Source organism: Orycteropus afer, unplaced genomic scaffold, assembly GCF_000298275.1.
Source record: "Orycteropus afer afer isolate SDZICR_OR568_19922 unplaced genomic scaffold, OryAfe1.0 scaffold00353, whole genome shotgun sequence".
Classification (NCBI taxonomy): domain Eukaryota; kingdom Metazoa; phylum Chordata; class Mammalia; order Tubulidentata; family Orycteropodidae; genus Orycteropus; species Orycteropus afer.
In genome coordinates, this window is record NW_006921940.1 from 917,938 (window position 1) to 939,536 (window position 21,599).

Consider the following 21,599-nt stretch of genomic DNA (forward strand, 5'->3'; position numbering starts at 1 on the left):
TCTCCTTTTTTTGGTATTTTCACGCAAATTCTTCTGCTAATTGGGGTTTAGTCCAATTCTGTATCCTTCCCTTCAAGGCTCAGGGGTCCATGATTATCTTCTGTGTCTGTGTTAATTGGTTTCCCTTTTCTTTGTTGTTGAGGGTCTGTGCAATCCTTCTGCCTAGTCCACCATCTTGCCGGAACTCCTTCCCGTTTGCTTTAGCTACTTTCCATTCAAGGGCAAGTTTCAGAGTCTCCTCAGACATCCATTTTTGTCTTTTCTTCCTTTCCTATCTTTCTTATTACCTCTTGCTTTCTTCATGGATGAAGTTCTTGATGTCATCCCACAATTCCTCTATTTTGCAGTCATGGTGTTCAATACATCAAATCTATTCTTTAAATGGTTTCTAAACTCAGGACGGATATATTCAAGGTCATATCTTGTTCTTATGGACTTTTTCAAATTGTGTTCAACTTAAGCTTGAACTTACATATGAGGAGTTAATGGTCTGCTTCACAAGGCTCTTGGCCTTGCTTTGGCTGAAGATATTGAGCTTCCCCATTGCCTCTTTCCACAGATATAGCCAATCTAATTCCTGTGTACTCCACCTGGCAAAGTCCCTGTGTATTTGTGTCATTTGTGTTGTTGAAAATGTTGTAATTGCAATGAATAAGTCATTGGTCTTGTAAAATTATATCATGCATTCTCCAGCATTATTTCTATCACCAAGGCCGTATTTTCCAACTACCAGTGATTCTTTTTTGTTTTTAATTTTTGCATTCCAGTCACCAGTGATAATCAACACGTCTTGATTTCATGTTTGGTCAATTTCAGACTACAGAAGTTGGTAGAAATCTTTAGTTTCCTCATCTTTGGATTTGGTGGTTGGTGCATAGATTTGAATAACAGTAGTATTAACTGGGCTTCCTTGTAAGTGTATGGATAGTATCTTATCACTAATAGCATTGTACTTCAGACAGATGTTAAAATATTCTTTATAATGATGAATGCCACACCATTCCTCTTCAGTTTGTCATTCCTCACATTGTAGATAATATGGTGGTCTGATTCAATATGCCCAAACCAGTCCATTTCAGGTCACTAATGCCTAAGATATCAATCTTTATGCATTCCATTTCATTTTGGACAACTTCCAATTTTCCTAGATTCATACTTCATACATTCCATGTTCCAGTTATTAATAGATGTTTGCAGCTGTTTCTTCTCATTTTGAGTCGTGCCACATCAGCAATTGGAGATCCTGTGGTGGTTATGTTTGTGTGTCAACTTGGCTGGGCCTGGTTGAGTGGCTAGGCAGCTTGTGGTAGTTAATCCCCATGGGGAGACTGGCAATCAACTCCACGATGGGATCTACCATAAGCAGCTGGGTAGCTGCCTTTGGGTATATGGTCTGCTTACTGTATATAAGGAGAAGCTTTGAGAAATGTCTCTAGCCTATGGCATGCTTGGACCCTGCATGTAGCTGCGTTGTTGCTCAGCAGCCTGCTATGCTCTGCCAACCTTGGGACTTCAATGGACTTAAGTTAATTGCCTGCCATGTGATTTGGTAACATTGGGACTGTGCTTTTTACTTGTCAACCTTGGGGATTCTTAGCCTCAGCAGCCAGCAGCTGTTTAAGTGAAGAAATGCCTCTAGCTCCAGTGGGCCAGGAGCAGGAGGCAGAACTTGACCCCAAAGTTGAGGGGATTTCCCCCAGCCCCTAGAGCTTGGCACTTTGAAATTGGACTTAAATCCTCCAAATTGTAAGAATAAACTCCTGTTAAAGCTATCCTGTTTGTGGTATATTCTTGTCAGAGCAGCACCAGGTAACCAGAACAGAATTTGGTACCAAGAGAGTGGGGTGCTGCTCTGACAGATACCTAAAATGTGGAAACAGGAGTGGAGTGCATCCTTGACCCAAGACCCTGGCAGACAGACCCTGGCATACGGCATGACAGATGGCAGGACAGTCAAGAAGATATCGGCATGAGAGACAGCAGGAGCAGAGCCAAGAGAACCGGCGTGAGACAGCAACAGCCTTACCAGCCCACGGAGGAGAAAGCCAGGTACCATTGGGAAGGCAGCTTCCTGGCAGAGTGTGTTGCCTTCAGGCAATAATTGGTAGAGAAGACCGGCATAAAATGGAGTAGCAGGTTTGGCCAGCCCATGGGCAAGAAAGGTGAGTATTTTTAGGGCAGGAAGATTTCCTGTGGAGTGGGTTGCCCTTGGGCATTAATCAGCAGAAGCAGAGAGAACAAGGAAACAGAAGCAGAGCTGCCTCAGCCTGAAAGGGTAGAACCATGCCTTTGGGGGTGGAATGATCACAGCCCCCTAAGTTTCAAAGAGCTGGGCCTTCACCAACTTGGTTCTGGAACGTGGGGCTGCTCGTTCGTGTGAGCCAATGGGATGGAGCCATAGCTGCTGCCCAAGAGTGAGGGGGCAGGGCTGCTATGCCCAAGAGGGAGAGGAACAAGGCCCACCAGGCCAAGGGGATGAGGTCACCACTCAGGAACTAGGGGACTGGAGCCACCCAGTGAGGAGACCTGTACAGACACCACCCATTGAAGATCTGTACAAATGACAAGTTGATAAGGGGTGGAATTGTGGTGGTTATGTTTGAGTGTCAACTTGGCTGGGCCTGGTTGAGTGGCTGGGCAGCTGGTGGTAGTTAATCCCCATGAGGAGACTGGCAATCAACTCCGTGGTGGGATCTACCACAAGCATCTGGGTAGCTGCCTTTGGGTTTGTGGTCTGCTTCCTGTATATAAGGAGAAGCTCTGAGAAAGGTTTCTATCCTATGGCACTCTTGGACCCTGCATGTAGTCATGTCATTGCTCAGCAGCCTGCTATACTCTGCCAACCTTGGGACTTACAATGGACTTAAGTTAATGGCCTGCCATGTGGTTTGGTAACATCAGGACTGTACCTTTTTACTTGTCAACCTTGGGACTTCTCAGCCTCAGCAGCCATCAGCTGTTTGAGTGAAGAAACATCTCTAGCTCCAGTGGGCCAGGAGCAAGAGGTAGAGCTGGACCCCAAAGTTGAGGGGCTCTCACCCAGCCCTTAGAGCTTAGCATTTTGAACTTGGACTTAAATCCTCCAAATTGTAAGAATGAACTCCTGCTTGTTAAAGCCATCCAGTTTGTGGTATATTCCTGTCAGAGTGGCACTAAGTAACCAGAACAGGTCCCAACAGCTTTACTCTACCCATATTAAGGTCAGCTTTATACTGAGGAGGGAGCTCCTCCCCAATAATACTTTGAGTGCCTTCTGACCTGAGAGGCTCATCTTCCAGTACCATATCAGACAATGTTTCAGGGCTGTTCATGAAGTTTTCCAGTAATACACCAGTTTTTCACTGCTATTCATAAGGTGGCCAAGTCTTGAGAAATGGATGGCCTCTTCCTTCTTCCAAGTCTGTCTTAGTTGGAAGCTCCACTGAAACCTGTACACCAAGAGTGACCCTTTTCATATTCGAAATACCACTGATGTAGCCTGCAGCCTTATAGCAACACACAAGCCATGACAGGACAACAAACTGACAGACAAGTTCTTCTTTCTTAGTTGTTCCAAACTGTTCTGCTCACTTCCATGTCTCCCTTACACACTACACATAGTTCTTCTTTCCAGGACCTCCCTTAAAGCTGCTTCCAAATACCCCTGTGCCCAGCTGACCTTCCCATTTCTGGTGATAGGAATGCAAAAGTTGGAAACAAAGAGGAATCACCAGTAGTTGGAAAATACAGCCTTGGTGATAGAAATAATGCAGGAGATCTCATGATAGAATTTTGAAAGACCGATGACTTATTCATTGCAAATGGATTTTTTTCAACAACACAAACAACACCTACGCTAGTGGACTTCACCAGATGGAATACTGAGAAATCAGATCGACACTATCTATTGAAATAGGCTATGCAGAAGTTCAGTATCTAAAGCCAAAACAAGGCCAGGAGCCAACTGTAGAACAGAGAATCAACTGCCTATGCAAGTTCAAGTTGAAGTTCAAGACAAAACAAGTTCATGAGAGCCAAAATATGATCTTGATTTTATCCCACCTGAATTTAGAGACCCTCTAAAAAATAAATTTGACACATTGAAAACCAGTGAGTGAAAAGTAGATGAATTGTGGGATAACATCAAGAATATCATACATGAAGAATTCAAAAGGTCATGAAAAAGACAAAAAAGGAAGAAAAGACCAAAATGGAAGTCAGAGGACACTCTGAAACTTGCTTTTGAATGGAGAGTAGCTAAACCAAATGGAAGAAATGACAAGATAAAATAGCTGAACAGAAGATTTGAAATAGCAGCTCGAGAAGAAAAAGTCAGTTATTATAATGAGATGTACAAATCTGGAGTTAGAAAATTAAAGGGGAAGAACACACTTGGCATTTCTCAGGTTGAAAGAACTGAAGAAAAAATTCAAGCCTTGAATTGCAGTATTCAAAGATTCTGTGGGCAAAATATTGAATGATGCATGAAACATCAAAAGAAGATAGAAGGAATACACAAATTCACTGTATCAAAAAGAATTGGTTAATGTTCATCCATTTCAGGAGGTGGTATATAATGAAAAATTAATGGTATTGAAGGAAGAAATTGAAGCTGTACTGAAGGAATTGGCAAAAAAAACAAGACTCCAGGAATTGATGGGATACCCATTGAGATGTTTCAACACAAAGATGCTGTGCTGGAAATACTTACTCACCTATGCCAAGAAATTTGGAAGACAGCTACATGGCCAACTGACTTGCAGAGATTCATATTTGTACCTATTTCAAAGAAAGTTGATTCCAAGAATGTGGAATTTATCAAGCAATATCAGTGATATCACATTCAAATAAAATCTTGCTGAAGATAATTAAGGAATGGCTGCAACAATATATTGATAGGGAACTTCCAGAAATGCATGCTGGATTTAGAAGATGATGTGGAATGAGGGATATCATTGCTGATGTCAAATGGATCTTGGTTGAAAGCAAGAAATACCAGAAATATGTTTCTTGGGTTTTATTGACTAGGCAAAGGCATTCAACTTTGTGAATCATAATAAATTATGGATAACATTGAGAAGAATGGGAATTCCAGAACACTAAATGTACTCATGAGGAACCTGTACATAGACCAGGAAGCTGTCAATTGAACAGTCAAGTGGATACGACAAGGTTTAAAATTAGGAAGGGAGTGCATCAGAATTGTGTACTTTCACCATACTTATTCAATTTGTATGCTAAGAAAATTATCCAAAAAGCTGGACTGTATGAAAAAGAACACCACATCAGGATTAGAAGAAGAGACATTAACAACTTGCAACATGCAGATGATACAACCTTGCTTACTGAAAGTGACAATGACTTGAAGCACTACTGGTGAAGTTTAAAGATTATAGTCTGCAGTGTAGATTACATCTCAACATAAAGAAAATTGAAGTCTTCACAATCAGACAAAAAAGCAGCATTACAATAAATGGAGAGAAGACTGAACTTGTCAAAGATTTCATATTATTTGGTTCCACAATCAGCACCAATGCAAACAGCAGTAAAGATATCAGAGGACATATTACACTGGGCAAATCTGCTGCAAAAGACGTCTTTAAAGTGCTGAACAGCAAAGATATCTTTTTGAAGACAAAGGTGAGCCTCATTCAAACTGTGGTGTATTCAATAACCTTATATGCATGTGAAACTGGGCAACAAATAGGGAAGAATAAAGAAGAGTTGATGCTTTTGAATTGTGGTGTTTGCAAAAAATGCTGAAAGTACCATGGACTTCCAGGAACAAACAAATCTATCCTGGAGGAAGTGCAGCCAGAATGCTAATTGGAAGTAAGAATGGCCAGATTTTATCTCACCTACTTTGGTCATGTTGCCAGAAGGGACCATTTCCTTGAGAAGGACATCATGGTTGGAAAAGTGGAGGGTCAGCAATAAATGTGAAGCTCCTCAAGGAGATGGTTTGACACACCAGCTGTTACAATGGGCTCAGGTATAGCAAGCATTATGAGGCTGGTTTGAGACTGGGCAGTATTTCATTATTTTGTACATAGGGTTGCTATGAGTCGGAGGTTACTTGATAGCACCTAACAAAAACAACACTATTTTTGTGGGAGTTGGGTTTAATTCAATTCACACAAAAAGATTTTGTGGTGTGGTCTAACTATAAAAAAAGTTACTTATGAAGCCTGGACTATGTTATTTTCCAGAGTGCAGGAAGATTCTGTTTGACCTCTTTCTCATCACAGGGCATGAGAATGACCCATGGTTAGGAAAAAATAAAAATAAAATTTAACAAATTAAGATTCATATCTTGCAATAAGTGCTCCTGTAAAGAAAAGAAAGCATGCTTCATCTCACTACTATTCCCATTTCCTAGAAATAACAACGTTTAACTCTGCTTTTATACCATCCATTTTTTTTTTCGTTTATTAACTGCAAATAGCATACTTATTTTATTATATATTGAATAGATCAAACTAAGGTATTTCCACTTAATGCATACTCAGAAAAAGGAAGAAAGAAAAGAAAAATGAGAATCTCATTTAGTCCTCACTCAAAAAAATATATATTCCTATTTATCATATTAAAGTAAGGTATTGCCATTACCCCCCATTTATGAAAATAAAAACAAACAAACAAAAAAAGAATCAGGAGATGAGAAGAGACAGCTCATTCTTGCTTGTGTCTCCTCTAATTTTAACTGTAATTTATCTATTAACAGTTGCCTATAAATTGGAGGTCAAAAACTCTCAGCTGTTTTCAACAGAAACATAGCTAACCTACTGTTTAGGGTCTTCTTTGAACTTCTGATCTCTCTTATACCTTCCAGCCCTGAGAATTAATGTATCCGGACTTACAGCTGATGGATTGACTCACTTCTTCATGGCACCATCCGTTCCTTTCTCACACAGACCACCTCAACCAGTTTTCAGTTTGTAGACTGACTGATGGTAACCTGATTGTGTCACAATATAACTGTGCTCCATAGCATTTTCAGTAACCGATGTTTTGGAAGTAGATTTCCAAGTCTTTTTTCAGAGGCACTTCTAGGTGGACTCCACGCATTCAGTTTGCAGAAAAGCACATTAACCTTTCGTACCACCTAGAGATTTTCATCTCACATAAGTATTCAATAAAGGATCTACCTTCCAGGGATTTGTTGACTTCTCTTCGCTTATGTTCTGTGTCCTGCCTTCTTCTTGCTTCTTTGGGTTTACCATTACATTTAATTTTAAGTTTCCTTTTCTTTATTATAATTTTAATTTTTATGTAAAGGAAATGGGAACTCTGGTAGTGTAGTGCCTCAGTCATTTGACTGTTAACCAGAAGATTTTTGGTTCAAACCCATCAGCCACTCCTTAGAAGAAAGACTGGGCAATCTACTTCCATAGAGATACTGCCTCAGAAACCGAAGGAGGGCATCACTATGAGTCAAGATTGACTCAATGGCAGTGACCTTTTTTTTTTTTTTTTGTGAAGGAAATAGTGAAATGTGTGTGCTAACTCTGTCCTCTTACTCATGTAGTTCATCTTTGTCTTTTTATGTAAATGCTGCAATTAATTTACATATTTATTGGGATAATACCAAAAAAAAGAGGAGGAGGAAATTAGTTGTTAAAAGAATTTTTGTGTGCTTTCTATTTTACATAAAAATTATGAATGAGAAATTTATAGTATCTAATTTGAGAGGAATCTTATATGTTAACAAGGAATATGGGAATGTTTTAACATGTTTATATATATACATAAAATCTCATTATCCTTAAGGATTGTGCAATAGAAAATATTATAACTTAAAAAAAATATATAATTTCTCATGTTGGATGCATGTTTCTTTGTATTGTATAGAAAGCATCATTTTACTGCTTTGTATTAGAAACTTAAGCTTATAATAAAGAAACAACAAACAACCAAACAATTATAAATAATCATGCCTCTGCTTATGTATTGATACTCAGGTTAGGTTGTTCCAGTCAGATAGTATGTGCCATGTAAAGAAAAATGTCTGGAAATTTACCATGTGAAAGACAAATTAAATCAGTACCTTATCATACAGTTTAAATTTTGAAAATAGAATGACTACATTTTTAACAGCATAAGGACTATAAGCCTTATTTAAATATAACATTTTTGAAATATATAATATTTATTTGAAAATACTATGACATTCCTAAAGAATATGCATGGGAGAAAAGAAAAAGGCAGACAGGGCATCTTTGTGTGAAAAATATGTACTTTTGTTATTTCTATTGTGGGAAATAGATGAGAAGTGTTTCAATTACCCAACTTCTAAAAGGTGAGATCGAGGTCATCAGTGAAAGTAAAACAGCAGTGTCTCAAAAAGCAAAAACATACTCCTTAATAAACTGCATCACAAGAAGACCATGGCTTATTTAGCGTTACAGAATAGAAGCATCAAACACAAACACTTCCATCTGTGTATGTTTACAAGTATATCACAAAATAGATGTGTTTTCTGTTTGTTTCTTCCTTAATTCCCATTCTTTTGGGTAGTTTGCTTCATTTGTTTAAGCAGCCCAGTGTTGGTTGTTAAATTCTGGGGAGCGTGCTGTGTTTGATGGATCTTAGAATTCTGAACTTCACTCTTAATACTGTTGAAACCACCCCTGACTGATCGGCCTCCTTGCGTATCTCATTATGTTCCCACACTAATCTGGGGTTGAATATAGATGAGAGTAACAGAGATGAGCAATTACTGATGTGATAGCTGTTTGTTTGCTACAATGCAGCACAACTTTTTAGTCCCTCTCCTGATGTTTATTAATCCACCCAACATCATATTACCAAACTTAAAAAAAAAAAGTATTTCTTCCAAATGAGAATTTTTGATTAATACTAAGTAATTGGGTTAGGGGACAGCTTCTGTTCCCTTTCATGACAGTAAAATTTATGGAGTATAACAATACACAGCACATCAAAGGCTTGCTTATGTTATGTTGAAATAGTAGTTGAGAAAGGCTGCAGTATCAACTCTTCTTTCTGATGTCTTTCTACTAGTCCATAAGCATGATTTAAGCTGGTATTTTAAAAACTGAGGACAAATTTGTGCAATCAAGTACAAATAAGAATTAACTATACTATGAAAATTCTTTAATGTTTTGTCAACTTCCATTATTTATTTTCCCTCATGGGTTAACCGCCCCCCCCAGCTGCTGTTGAGTCAATTCTGATTCATAGCTACCCCGTGTGTGTCAGGGTAGAAATGTGTTTCATAGGGATTTCACTGGCTGATTTTTTGGAAGTAGATTGCCAGGTCTTTCTTTTGAGGCTCTTCTGGGTAGACTTGAATATTCAATTTTTCAGTGAGCAGCCAATCACATTAAGAGTTGCACCACCCAAAGAATTCCTATTTAACAATATGTGTTAATTAAACTGGGGTTGATGAAGCATGTAGTAAATTAATATGTGAGTCATTTAAAATACACTAGGGTTTGGGCTTCCCACTGAGTAAGAATCTCATTATTTTAGAAGACCCAGAAATTCCTAAGGCCTATGTGCTATGTCGAAAATGAGCCACAACACATATCAAAATTATTACGAGGCATTAATTTTGAGTTCAGTTATTCATAATAATTTCATACGTACTATACATTGTTAATAATGTGAGAGTTCTAGGGCTTCATATATAAAACCCCTGTCCTGAGTATGTGAAGAATGTTGAGTGGAATTTGAATTTCTAATCCTCTTAAAAGAATATGTTACAAATATTTAATGTAGCCAAATTCCTTTAGAAAAATGAGAATTTGTAAAATTGAGACAATGATACAGTTCTTCCCAGGATCCCTCTGATTCACTGAACATACTATAGAGCTGGGCTTAACTCTTTAGAAAGGTTAATAAGGTTGTTTTTCTTTAAGCTAGACATTTGATAGTTCTTGTGAAAAGGAAACATCTTTTGTCCTTTAATTAAAAAAATTCACATTATAGAATCTAACAGTGTATTAGATTATCACATATATTTTCCAAACATATTATTTACAACATTATCCACGGAAATGTAGGAAGATTTAGAAAAAGTACAAACATATTTAATTATTAACTATATAATATATTCAAAATTGTCTATATTTTCTTCTCCAAGAAGTGTGACAAACGCAATTTATACTTGTATGAGTAAAGATAGGATTTTGTTTTCAATTATACCTATTTAGATTTCCATTTCTGCTACTTAGTAATAATGATCTTCAGAAACTTATTTACTCTAAGTAAACTGTGTTTTCTGTAAAGAAAATATAATAGTTATATTTACCTTGCAATATAGTTTTAAACCATAAAATAAAACTCACTGCCATAGAGTCAATTCAACTCATAGTGACTCCTCCTTGGGTTTCCAAGGAGATATTTCTACAGAAGTAGATTGTCCAATCTTTGTTCTGAGGACTAACTAGTTAGCAGCCAATGCCTTAGGCACTATGTCATCAGAGCTCCCAAACCATAAAATAGTATATTTTAAAAATCCATGGGCAATACAATAATTATTGTATTGAATTGTTTATGGCTATATGTTAATATATATGTCTTCAGAAGAGACCATTCCTGGGAGGAGAATATTATGTTGGTTAAAGTAGAGGTCAACGACAAAGGGAAGCCCCTCAATGAGATAGATTGTCACAGAGTCTACAGGGATGGGCTCAAGCATGGCAACTATTATGAGGATGGCACAGGACAGGGCAATGTTTCCTTCTGTTGCACATAGGGTTGACTCGATGGCACCTTAAAACATTATGTATGTGAATGCATAAGACAATCACATGAACTTTTTTATTTTCTTAACAAAAATGATTTCAAACAGCTGAAAAATAGTGAATAAAGAATAAATATCACTAGATGGTAGATTCACTTCTGAAAATAGTAGGAAAGCTTATATCTCAAGAAAGAAAAAAATACTATTTGAAGCAGGTGAAAATAGAACAAATACAGCAAAAAAAAAAAAAAATACAAGTAAATTTAAATATAGAGAATTAAAATTGATAGCTGTATTCATGAGGGTGTTTTTCCCTTAGGGTGTGCTCCATACAACATGAGGTGGGATAGTCTCAAAAAGGAAGTCACAATTTTCTAGCTTTAAGTGTTGTAGAATGGATACTAAAATTGACAGCATGGCTGGAAAGTGAAGGAAATATAATAAAGGAAGAAGTTGTAGAGGATGGATTTAAAATTCTACCTTTAAACACATCCCCAAATTTCCTAGTTCTTGAACTGCACAAGTATATTAGAGACACCAGTGGAAACAGTGGAAAGCAAAAATTGGAAGGCTGGGAACACCACACAAAAAGTAATTCAATTTTTACCTATTGCAAGGGAATCAAAAAAAACTGATAAATATATTTTTTAGAAAATAAAATTTCAGATCACTATTCCTTTTAGATGTAAGTTTAGTCAATGTAATTAACTCACCTTGTGGTGTTTTTTTTTTTTTGTTTGTTTTGTTTTGTTTTCTTTTGTTAGGCACCATCAAGTCAGTTCCAACTCATAGTGATCTTGTGTACAACAGAACAAAACACTGCCTGGTTAAGTGGTATCTTTATAATCATTGCCATATTTGAGCCTACTGTTGCAGCTACAGTGTCAATCCATCTCATTAAGGGTCTTCCTTTTTTTTGCTGACCCTATACTTTACTAGGGAGTTCTGGTAGCATACTGCCTAAGGCACTGGACTGCTAACCAGAGGGCTGGCGGTTCAAACCCACCAGCAACTCCTCGGAAGGAGATGGGGCAATTTACTTCCATAGTGATACTGCCTCAGAAACCCAAGGAGGGGTTGCTATGAGTCAGGTCCAACTCGAGGGCACATAACAACAACAACAACAACAACCTATTTTACTAGGTATGATGTCCTTCTCCAGAGAGTGGTCCGTTCTAATAACATGTCCAAAATAAATGAGATGAATTCTCACCATCCTCACTTCTAAGGAGAATTCTGGCTGCAGTTCTTCCAAGTCAAATTTGTTCTTCTTGAAGCTCATTGTGTATTCAAAATTCTTTGCCAACACCATAATTTGAATGTATTAGTTACTTTTCTTCTTCCCTGTTCATTGTCCAACAGTCTCTGGTGGGGTAGTGGTTACGGCATTTGGCTGTTAACCAAAAGGTCTGTGGTTTGGATCCACCAGCCGCTCTGCTGTGTAAAAGATGAGGCAGTTTGCTTCTGTAAAGATCAAAGATTCAGAAACCCAATGGGTGTCACTATGAGTCAGAATAGACTCAATGGCAGTGAGCTTGATTTAGTTTTTCATTTCTTGTCCAGCTTTCAAATGCATATGAGGTTATTTGACATACTATGACCTGGATCAGGCACATCTCAGTTCTCAAGGTGACATTCTTAGCATTTAAGATTTTACAGAGGTCTTTAGCAACAAATTTGCACAATGCAATACTTCATTTGATTTCTTGACTGGTGCTTCTATGAGTGTTGATCCAAGTAAAATGACTTCCTTGACTACTTCAATGTACTCTCTGTTTATCGTGGTATTTCAACTGGCCCAGTTGTGAGGATTTTTGTTTTCTCTGTATTGACATGTAATCCACACCATATTAACAAAACAATGGAGAAAAACATATGATCTTTTCATAGATGTTGATCAAGATGTTTGTTATGCAATGCAAACATGGCTCTTGTTTTCCAGGAGGGAGGTTAAGCTTCTAAGAGGGTGTAGATCCATAATTTTTCCCATTCCAGTTATTCCAGTATACCCCCATTTTACAGATTAAGGTTGCTTTTGGTTTTGCTCCATCAGCCATGACTGAATCAGGATGAACCAATTTGAAGCCCTGGTATATTCATAAAACACAATATAATGCAACAATGAAATGAACTGAATTACTGATACATATAACAATGTACATAAATTCCAGCATGAAAGAGGTCAGACTCAAAAAGTTCACACTGTATATTTCCTTGCCTATGAAAATATGAAACAGGCAAAACTGATACTTTTTGGGAATAATAATAATAATATAGGGTTCCTGTTTATGGAGAAATTGATCAAGAAGGGCTACAAAGAAACTTTCTGGAGTGAAGTAAATGTTCTATATCTTGAAAGGTTTTATGTTACATGCGTGCATGCACACATTTACTAAAATCCATTGATTGCATGTCTAATATTTTTGCATTTAACTCTATGCAAAATGTACCTGTAAAAGATCTAGAAACAAATTTTGAATTATAGCTTGTGGATTTGTTTCTTACAGGGTTAGATATCCTTAAGCTATCTTCTGTATGTCCTAGGGTGGAGGACATGAGTAAATATATTGAGACTAAAAGGCCCCTGGATTCTCACAGTTAGGGAAGAAAATTAAGAATATGCATTGGGGATTGGTAAATGACATTATGTGGCATTGGATTGCAAGTGGGTATAACAGTAAGAACAGAGAGAATGTGTGTCTGTGTGCAAGTAATATGTAATATAGCATGCAAAGACCCTCAATGAGATGGATTGACACAAAAGCCACGACACTGGGTTCAAACATGCCAAAGATAGTAGACTAGAACAATATCAGGCAACGTTTGATTCTGTTATACATAAGGTCATCATGATTCAGAGTGTACTGAATGACAAATGGCAACAACAAAAAAGAAGAAAAGTACATTCCTCTTTGTGATAGAACACTGAATAATAAACACAGAAAAACTGAAAGAAGTTAAAAATAATTATGACTGCTGTGAAATTATAGTGAACAACAGATTTTAAGCTCTCAAAGTACCTCAACATAAATTACTTATTAATTAAAAGGAAGAAAAAGTAACTCCATAGGCAGACACACTGGTAAGCATAACTGTAACAAATGTTTAAATATAACATTGGGATAAACTACTATTTCATGTCTCTGATGAAATTGTGTCCTTTTTGGTATTTCACTTAACCAATATTCCTAACAAAAATGCACATCATCTGAACTTATCAGAAAAAAATCAGGCAAACTCAAAATGAGAAAAGAACCTTGGTTCCTTTTCAACTGACCCCACTACCTATACCAAAGAATTTGAATATATCAGCAGTCTTATGATCTCACTTGGCATGATATTTATGTCATTTTAACCTCTTCCCTAACCCCAGAAGAAAAGGACCGCATCTGGCAGGAAGCTCAGGATCATGCAGATGAACTTTATGGACAAGAGGCAGCTCTCCCATTAGGGTCTGTAGCCATCCCAAAACTTGACCCAGATTGGAACTATCAGACTCCCCAGGCAGACTACACTGTGGTCATATGATCGCTTGCCTCATTGCTGGCCTAAGAAAGGCAGCTCATAAAACAGTTAACTAAGAAAAACTTAAAGAGATTACCCAAAGCCCTGAGGAAAATTCGGCCCTCTTTCTCACTGGCCTCATAGAAACTTTACAGAAATATGTAAGTCTTGATCTAACCTCCCCAGAGGGAATTCTACTTCTTAGCATGCAATTTATCTCCCAATCAGCTCCAGACATAAGACATAAACTTCAGAAGCAGGACACGGGCCCTCAGACTCCTCAAAAGAACCTTCTTAACCTTACTTTTAAGTTCTTTAATAATGGAGATGAGGAATTAATGCTATAGAAACAGAGACGTTATCAGGCAAAGGCCCAACTCCTAGAGTGGTAGTTAATTTTGTGTGTCAACTTGGCTAGGCCTGGTTGAGTGGCTGGGCAGCTGATGGTATTTATTCCCCATGATGAGACTGGCAATCAACTCCATGGTAGGACCTACCACAAGCAGCTGAGAGCTGCTTTAGGAACGTGGTTTGCTTCCCGTATGTAAGAAACAGCTTTGGGAATGATCTCTAGCTTATGGCACTAGGTAACCAGAACAGAATATGGTATCAAGAGAGTGGAGTACTGCTCTGACAGATACCTAAAATGTGGAAACAGGAGTGGAGTGCATCCTTGACCCCTACACCCTGGCAGAGAGACCCCAGAATACGGCATAAGAGACGTCAGGAGCAGAGTCAAGAGACCAGCACGGGACAGCAACAGCCTTACCAGCCCAAAGAGGAGAAAGCTGGATGCCATTGCGCAGGTGGCTTCCTGGTGGACTGGGTTGCCTTCGGGCATTAATTGGTAGAAAAGACTAGCATGAAATGGAGTAGTAGTTGGCTGGCCCATGGAGAAAAAAAGCCAGTGCTTTTTGGGCAGGAAGTTTTCCAGCGGAGTGGGTTCCCTTCAGCATTAATTGGCAGAAGAGGAGAGACCAAGGAAAATGTGAAGCAGAGCTACCTTAGCCTTAAGCATAGGACCATGGCCTTTGGGGTGGAACCACCACAGCCTCCTAGGTTTCAAAGAGCCAGACCTTCACCAACTTGGCTCTGGAATGTGGGCTGCTCGTTCATGTGAGACAGTGGGATGGAGTCATAGCTGCTGCCCAAAAGTGAGGGGGCAGGGCTCCCATGCCCAAGAGGTAGAGGAATGGGGCCTGCCAGGCCAAGGGGGTGAGGTCATCACTCAGGAACTAGAGGACTGGAGTTACCCAGTGAAAGAGATCTGTACAGATCCCACCCATTGAAGACCTGTGCAGGTGCCAATTTGACAAGGGTGGAATTTTGGTGGTTAAGTTTGTGTGTCAGCTTGGCTGTGCCTGGTTGAGTGGCTGGGCAGCTGGTGGTAGTTATTTCCCATGAGGAGACTGGCAATCAACTCCATGGTGGGACCAACCACAAGCAGCTAGCTAGTAGCTGCTTTAGGGATGTGGTTTGCTTCCCATGTGTAAGAAAACAGCTTTGGGAATGGTCTCCAGCTTATGGTACTAGGAACCAGAACACCTAGCCACCGCCCTTTAAGGCTCCATGAAACAGGCCCCAAGAGGTAAACTCACTCTTAAACCTCTTCTGGGACCATGGAGCCTCCTCCAGGACCGTGCTTCAAATGTGGTGAAGGGGGCCCTGTGCCAAATCCTGCCCAAACCTGAGACCCCCACCTGGGTCCTGCCCAGCATGTGGCAAGGAGGGACACTGGAAGTCAGACTGCAATCAAGCCCCTCAAGGCATCTGTTCTAAAAATACCCTCCTCTGAGTCCGGTTTGGTGCTTCCTGAACTCTTTGGCCTTGCTGCTGAAGATTGAGGGTGCCCAGGCCCTGAACAGACCCCATCAATTTCCATCTCAACCACAGAGCCACAGGTAACAATGGTGATAGCAGGTAAGCCTATCTCATTTTTAACAGATACCAGGGCCACTTATTCTGCCCTTCCTGAATTTTCAAGGACACTTGTCCCTTCCTCTGTCTCTATTATGGGGGTAGATGGGCTACTATCAAAACCTTTAACAACACCCATTGTAAATCACTGCCTATTTGGAACTCCTTTTACACACTCCTTCCTCATTCTGCCCAGGTGTCCTACCCCCATCCTTGGCAGAGACATTTTAATCAAATTCCAGGCCTCATTAACTATGTCACCCCTTTCTTCTGTCCTCCAACAATCCCATTCTGATTCCTCCTTTTTCCTTTTTCTCATACCTGCCATCACCTCACTGTCTCCATACCCCATAGACCCTACTCAAGTTAACCCACCCCATTCTTGCACCAACCTCCTTGAACTCAAACAACCCTATTTCCCCCATCTAATTGATTCATGCCTGACTGCAGTCTCTGATATCTGGTTCATAGATGGCAGTTCTTACGTAGTGGATGAGAAAAAAGTAGCAGGATATGCTATTGTTTCCTCCACCCAAGCCATTGAGTCCAATTCTCTAACCCCAGGAACCTCCTCTCAAAAAGCTGAATTGATAGCTCTCACATGAGCCTTAACTAAGCTAAGGGACAGATTATTGATATTTACACTGATTCCCATTATGCATTTTACATATTACATTCCCATGCATTTACATGGGAAGAAAAAAGGATTTCTTACCACAAAAGGCTCACCAATCACTAATGCAAAACTAATCTTAAAACTCTTAAAGGAAAACTCCCTAAGGCAGTGAGTGATCCACTGTAAGGGGCACAAGTCAGGTAACAGTGTTCTAACATCAGGCAATAACTGGACAGACAAAGAAGCAACAAGGGTGGCCTTACTTCAACAAGTCGAATCTCAACTCTTAGCCATCCCTACAATCACCCCTATATACTCCTAAGAAGAAAAATATCTTACTCACACAGGACCAATCTGGGAAGGATCATGGCTTACTTACTAGGGCTAGAAAAATAATTTTACCCAAATAATGAACTGCCTAAATTCTCACTTATCTTTGTAACTCCTTACATGTAGGGTTCAAACCCCTTCTCAAATTTCTCCAACCCCTTCTCACTTGCAACAACACGGTCACACATCTGCAAAACATAACTAAGAGTTGCACTATTTGTTCTCAGGTATCCTCACAAGGGGCTTTGATACCTCTTCCCTCCTTTCCTACACATCAGCGATGAGGACAAGTGTCTGGCCAAGACTGGCAACTTGATTTTATCCATATGCCAGCTGTACAATATGTTAAATATCTCCTAACCTTTGTCAACACTTTCTCTGGCTGGACTGAGGCTTTCCCAGCCATGTCAGAAAAAAGCAACAGAAGTAATCCAAACCCTAACCAAACATAATCCCTAGGTTTGGACTTCCTTACAGTCTGATAATGGACTGGCCATTATTCTAAGGTTACACAAGGGTTCACCAATGCTTTCCATATCAGGTGGAACTTACACATTCCATACTATCCTCAGTCCTCAGGTAAGGTAGAAAAGGCAAATTCCATCCCTAAAAGTCATCTCACCAAGGGCAGTTTAGAAACTCTGGAAAACTGGATCACTTTACTTCCACTAGCCCTGACATGCATCCATCCACACCCCAAACACCAACATTTCTCAGCCCATTTGAACTCACGTATGATAGAAGCTTCCTACTAGGAAATTTTCCAACTACTCCAAACCTATTAGGAGACTATCTCCCTACTTTTAACCTAACTTGACACTTCCTCCAACAACATGCACACACAGTCCTCCTACTTCTGAACCCCCTTTAACTCCAGCCCTCGAACCAGTAGACTGGGTTCTTCTCTGAGAACTCAGTAACATTAGGACCCTTAAACCTAAGTGGACAGGCCCCTACCAGGTTCTATTAACAAGCCCCACTGCAGCATAACTCCAGAGATTACCTTCTTGGTTTCACATTTCCAGGCTTAAATACTCAAACCCTCTGGATCAGTCAGCAATTGCAGCAAAATCCTCAAACAAGAGCACCCTCATCACACCTCTAAAACTTCATCTGATGTGGATCCTGGAAGAGGACCTTGAACACGCCTCAACTGTGAGATTATTTCATGAGCTTTCCAACTCCACTTGACTCCCCAGTAGAGCCAATCTCCCCATATACCTTTTATTCCCTTGCTCTCTCTATCACTGCGGAAGCCCCCCAGACTCCTACCTCAGAAGAATAACTTCTTACACTCTTCTGGGAAGCCTACCTACAAGGAGATTTTGTAGATTATACCCCTGATCAGTACTCTTTGTGGCTTGGTTTATTAGGCAAAGATTACTCATGACTGATCAGAGATTGTAAAGTCCCCTTTTTTCTGGACCCTGGTATTATGTGGGATAGCTTTTATTGTTCTGGATCAACTTATGTGTAGCTACTTTATGCCCCAGGCTGGAATTATGCTGGATATTGCAAATAGGCACCATGCAAAATATACACATAAATGCACTTATCATACCTCTTCTTCTTTTTCCTATTTTAATACATGTTATTCCCCCAAAAGATTTACTTAGTCCCCAATACCTTACCCATACAATTCATCTTACACCTCATCTGCTTAACCTTACTTATCCCACATTGTCTTCAGACTGTTGGCTTTGTCTACCATTGTCCTCTACTAAATACTCTGCAGCACCGACAATAGCATTGACTTGGACCATTTCCAGTGTTTCTTTTCACCCCAAAATAAACAGAGGGCCACTTTTCCAACTAATGTGCCTAGATGACCTTTACGACTTTCAAATCACAGACACAACCAAAAGAACCCTAACTGGTAGGGCAGTCCAGCTCTTCCAATCCTTTATGGCAAACATATCCTCATATATTTCTAAAAAAACTCCTATTTTTGGTCCAATAACTACCAATACCAAGCTAGCTTATCAGGCTCCAATATGCATACAATGAGAACAAACAACACACCAACACAAAAACCTGGGAAAGTTACCAGAGGACTTTTGTAACCTTACTATAACCATCCAACTTTCCCAAGGACGTGTTAGTTATTGAGTTACACAGGCAGCCCCCTTCACTCAACTTGTTCGATTCTTGGGACCACCTAACATTTTGGCTAGGACTGAATGAAATTCTGCCTTTTGCCAAGGCAGACCAGTAACATGCTTTTCACTGCACCCATGGCATCCCTGTATACAGGCTTCAATTACTGACTGTAAAAAAAAACACTTCTAGGTGACTATCTAAACGCCTCTAGATTTTGGCTTGAGGAAAAGGACTTCTGTATAATTTTTTGAAAATGTAATCTTTGTTAATGGGAAACAAGTTAAATCCCAACATAATCTGACTGGCCCACTCAAACGAACCACTAATTGCTGCCACACTCAGTGGCACCCTCTCTGCTTGAGAAAATGAAAACAATAAATTACAACATCTCTTCTCCATAGATACTGTTTTCTGCATACAAAAAGATAGGGCTGTTTTTCCTGTGTGGAACTAACACATATCTCTGTCTTCATACAAACTGGACTGGACTAGGTACATTAATTAGTCTATTTAGTCCCTGAAATAGAAGTTGCACCAAACAACCAATCTTTACCAATTCCCCTATCTACATATACTAGATCCAAATGTGGCCTTACTGTGAACACCCTTCTTGTAACTTTAGGTGTAATAGCAGGAATAAGCACAGGCATTGGAGGTCTAACCATCTCCCTGACATATTACGGAAGTCTGTCTAAAGACCTAGCAGACAGCCTAAATGACATCACCCAGAGTATAATGACAGTGCAGGATCAAATAGACTTTCTAGCATCTGTTACATTACAGAACCAAAGGGGTTTAGATCTTTTAACAGCTGAAGAAGGAGGACTATGTCTCTTCCTGGAAGAGAAATGCTGTTTTTATGCCAACCACTCAGGGATAGTAAGAGACACATCAAAGAAATTACCTGATCGAGCCTCCAGAATCTAACAGGAACTATCTGAATCCTAGGGCTCATGGTTACAAAAATTAAACTGGACAGCTTGACCCCTTCCCTTATCAGGACCCTTAATAATAATCTCCCTTACCATTCTTTTTGGCCATTGCATACTGTGAACTCTTTCTTCCTTTTTACACAACTGTATATAGACAATCACCAACAAATCCATGGCAGACATGATGCTCCTACATTCCACTGTTGGGTACCAGCCTTTATTCCAAACTCTTCCCTAGTAAGGACAATTCCTATGCTCACAGACAGCTTGAAGCAACTATAGAAGTCAGACCTTCAACCCTCAGCACCCCAAGAAAAAAAAATGGAGGAGAGAGACTGGAGGTTAGTATGGCTCAGATCCCATGGGGTGGCTGCCCAGTGAATGGCTCCAATCCTCTTTGCAAGTCCCATAGGTTTGGGCTCCAGCAGAGAAATTAGAAGTCCTTCACTCAAAGCCTTCTGAAGCCCACCAACCGTAAGCCCACATCACACAGTGGGCACACTGCATGGCAACAAGCACCCTTGTGGTCTTTGAGCACTTTGGCGGTGCCTGGGATGCCCCAGCCCCGGTTTCTGAACTGGGATCCTGACCCAACTGAGGGGGAAGCCATTGGGGTTTCCAACAGTGGATGTGGCGAGAAGGTGCTCTCTTCCTGAACTCTTTCCCATGTTCTCCACACTGTGCTATAAAAGTAGCCTCACATGCGTGCATTTTCCCCAGGCACAGCCCTGACTTAAAAAAAAAAAGCAAAAAAAAAAAGAACCTGTCCACCCATAGCCATGTAGCTTTCCCTGCACCCTTCCCCCACAGAGTTTTTCTGTGGCTGATCTGCAAAATGGAGCGGACGGCACAGCAATTTTCCTGCACTCTCTTCCTGAGTCTTCCCTGGGCCTTCCCTAACTATTCTGAAGAATGTAGCCACATCTCAAAAAAAATTAAAAAAATAAAGGCTGGAATAACTTCACTCTCTACCCAGCCTGTACCTATTCAGCTGCTCTTCTTCTCTGAGTACTCTCCTAGTCTCCACTCTCTAACTTCTGCTGGGATTCTTTGTGCCCCTTCCCACCTTCCAGGTCCCCACCCACAAACCCCCAGTTTCCAGTGGGGTTCTTTGTCTACTTTCCTGCCTTTAAGCTGCCCCCACCCCCACCCCCAGTTTCTGCTTGTACTCTTGGTCTCCCTTCTCCAGCTTGTCTTGTTCCTGCCCTCCCTTGCATTTAGTTCCTCTTCTGCACTTAGGATTGCTTTTTCTGAAATAGACAAGCTACCACCTAGGTTAAAACACTACTGAAACACCCTGCAGAGACAGGATCTGGGGCTGATGCTACTTTAAGCCTCAGCCCATCTGCCGGACAGATGATTCAATAAAACTTATTTTTTTTCTAACAATTTACTCTGGTTCTGTTCCTCTCGGCATCAGACACTTAACAGTTTTTATTAGGAAGTTTGATGACTTTTGGTTATGCACTATAGATTAGATAACAGTATTGCTTTGATAATATTTTCTGATTTT

General features: G+C 39.9%; 1 pseudogene; it reads right to left on the reverse strand.

Moving 5' to 3' along the window:
* LOC103207081 overlaps positions 1-20,696 on the reverse strand; it is a 123,708-nt pseudogene extending 103,012 nt beyond the window's left edge.
* Between the last annotated feature and the right edge of the window lie 903 nt (positions 20,697-21,599).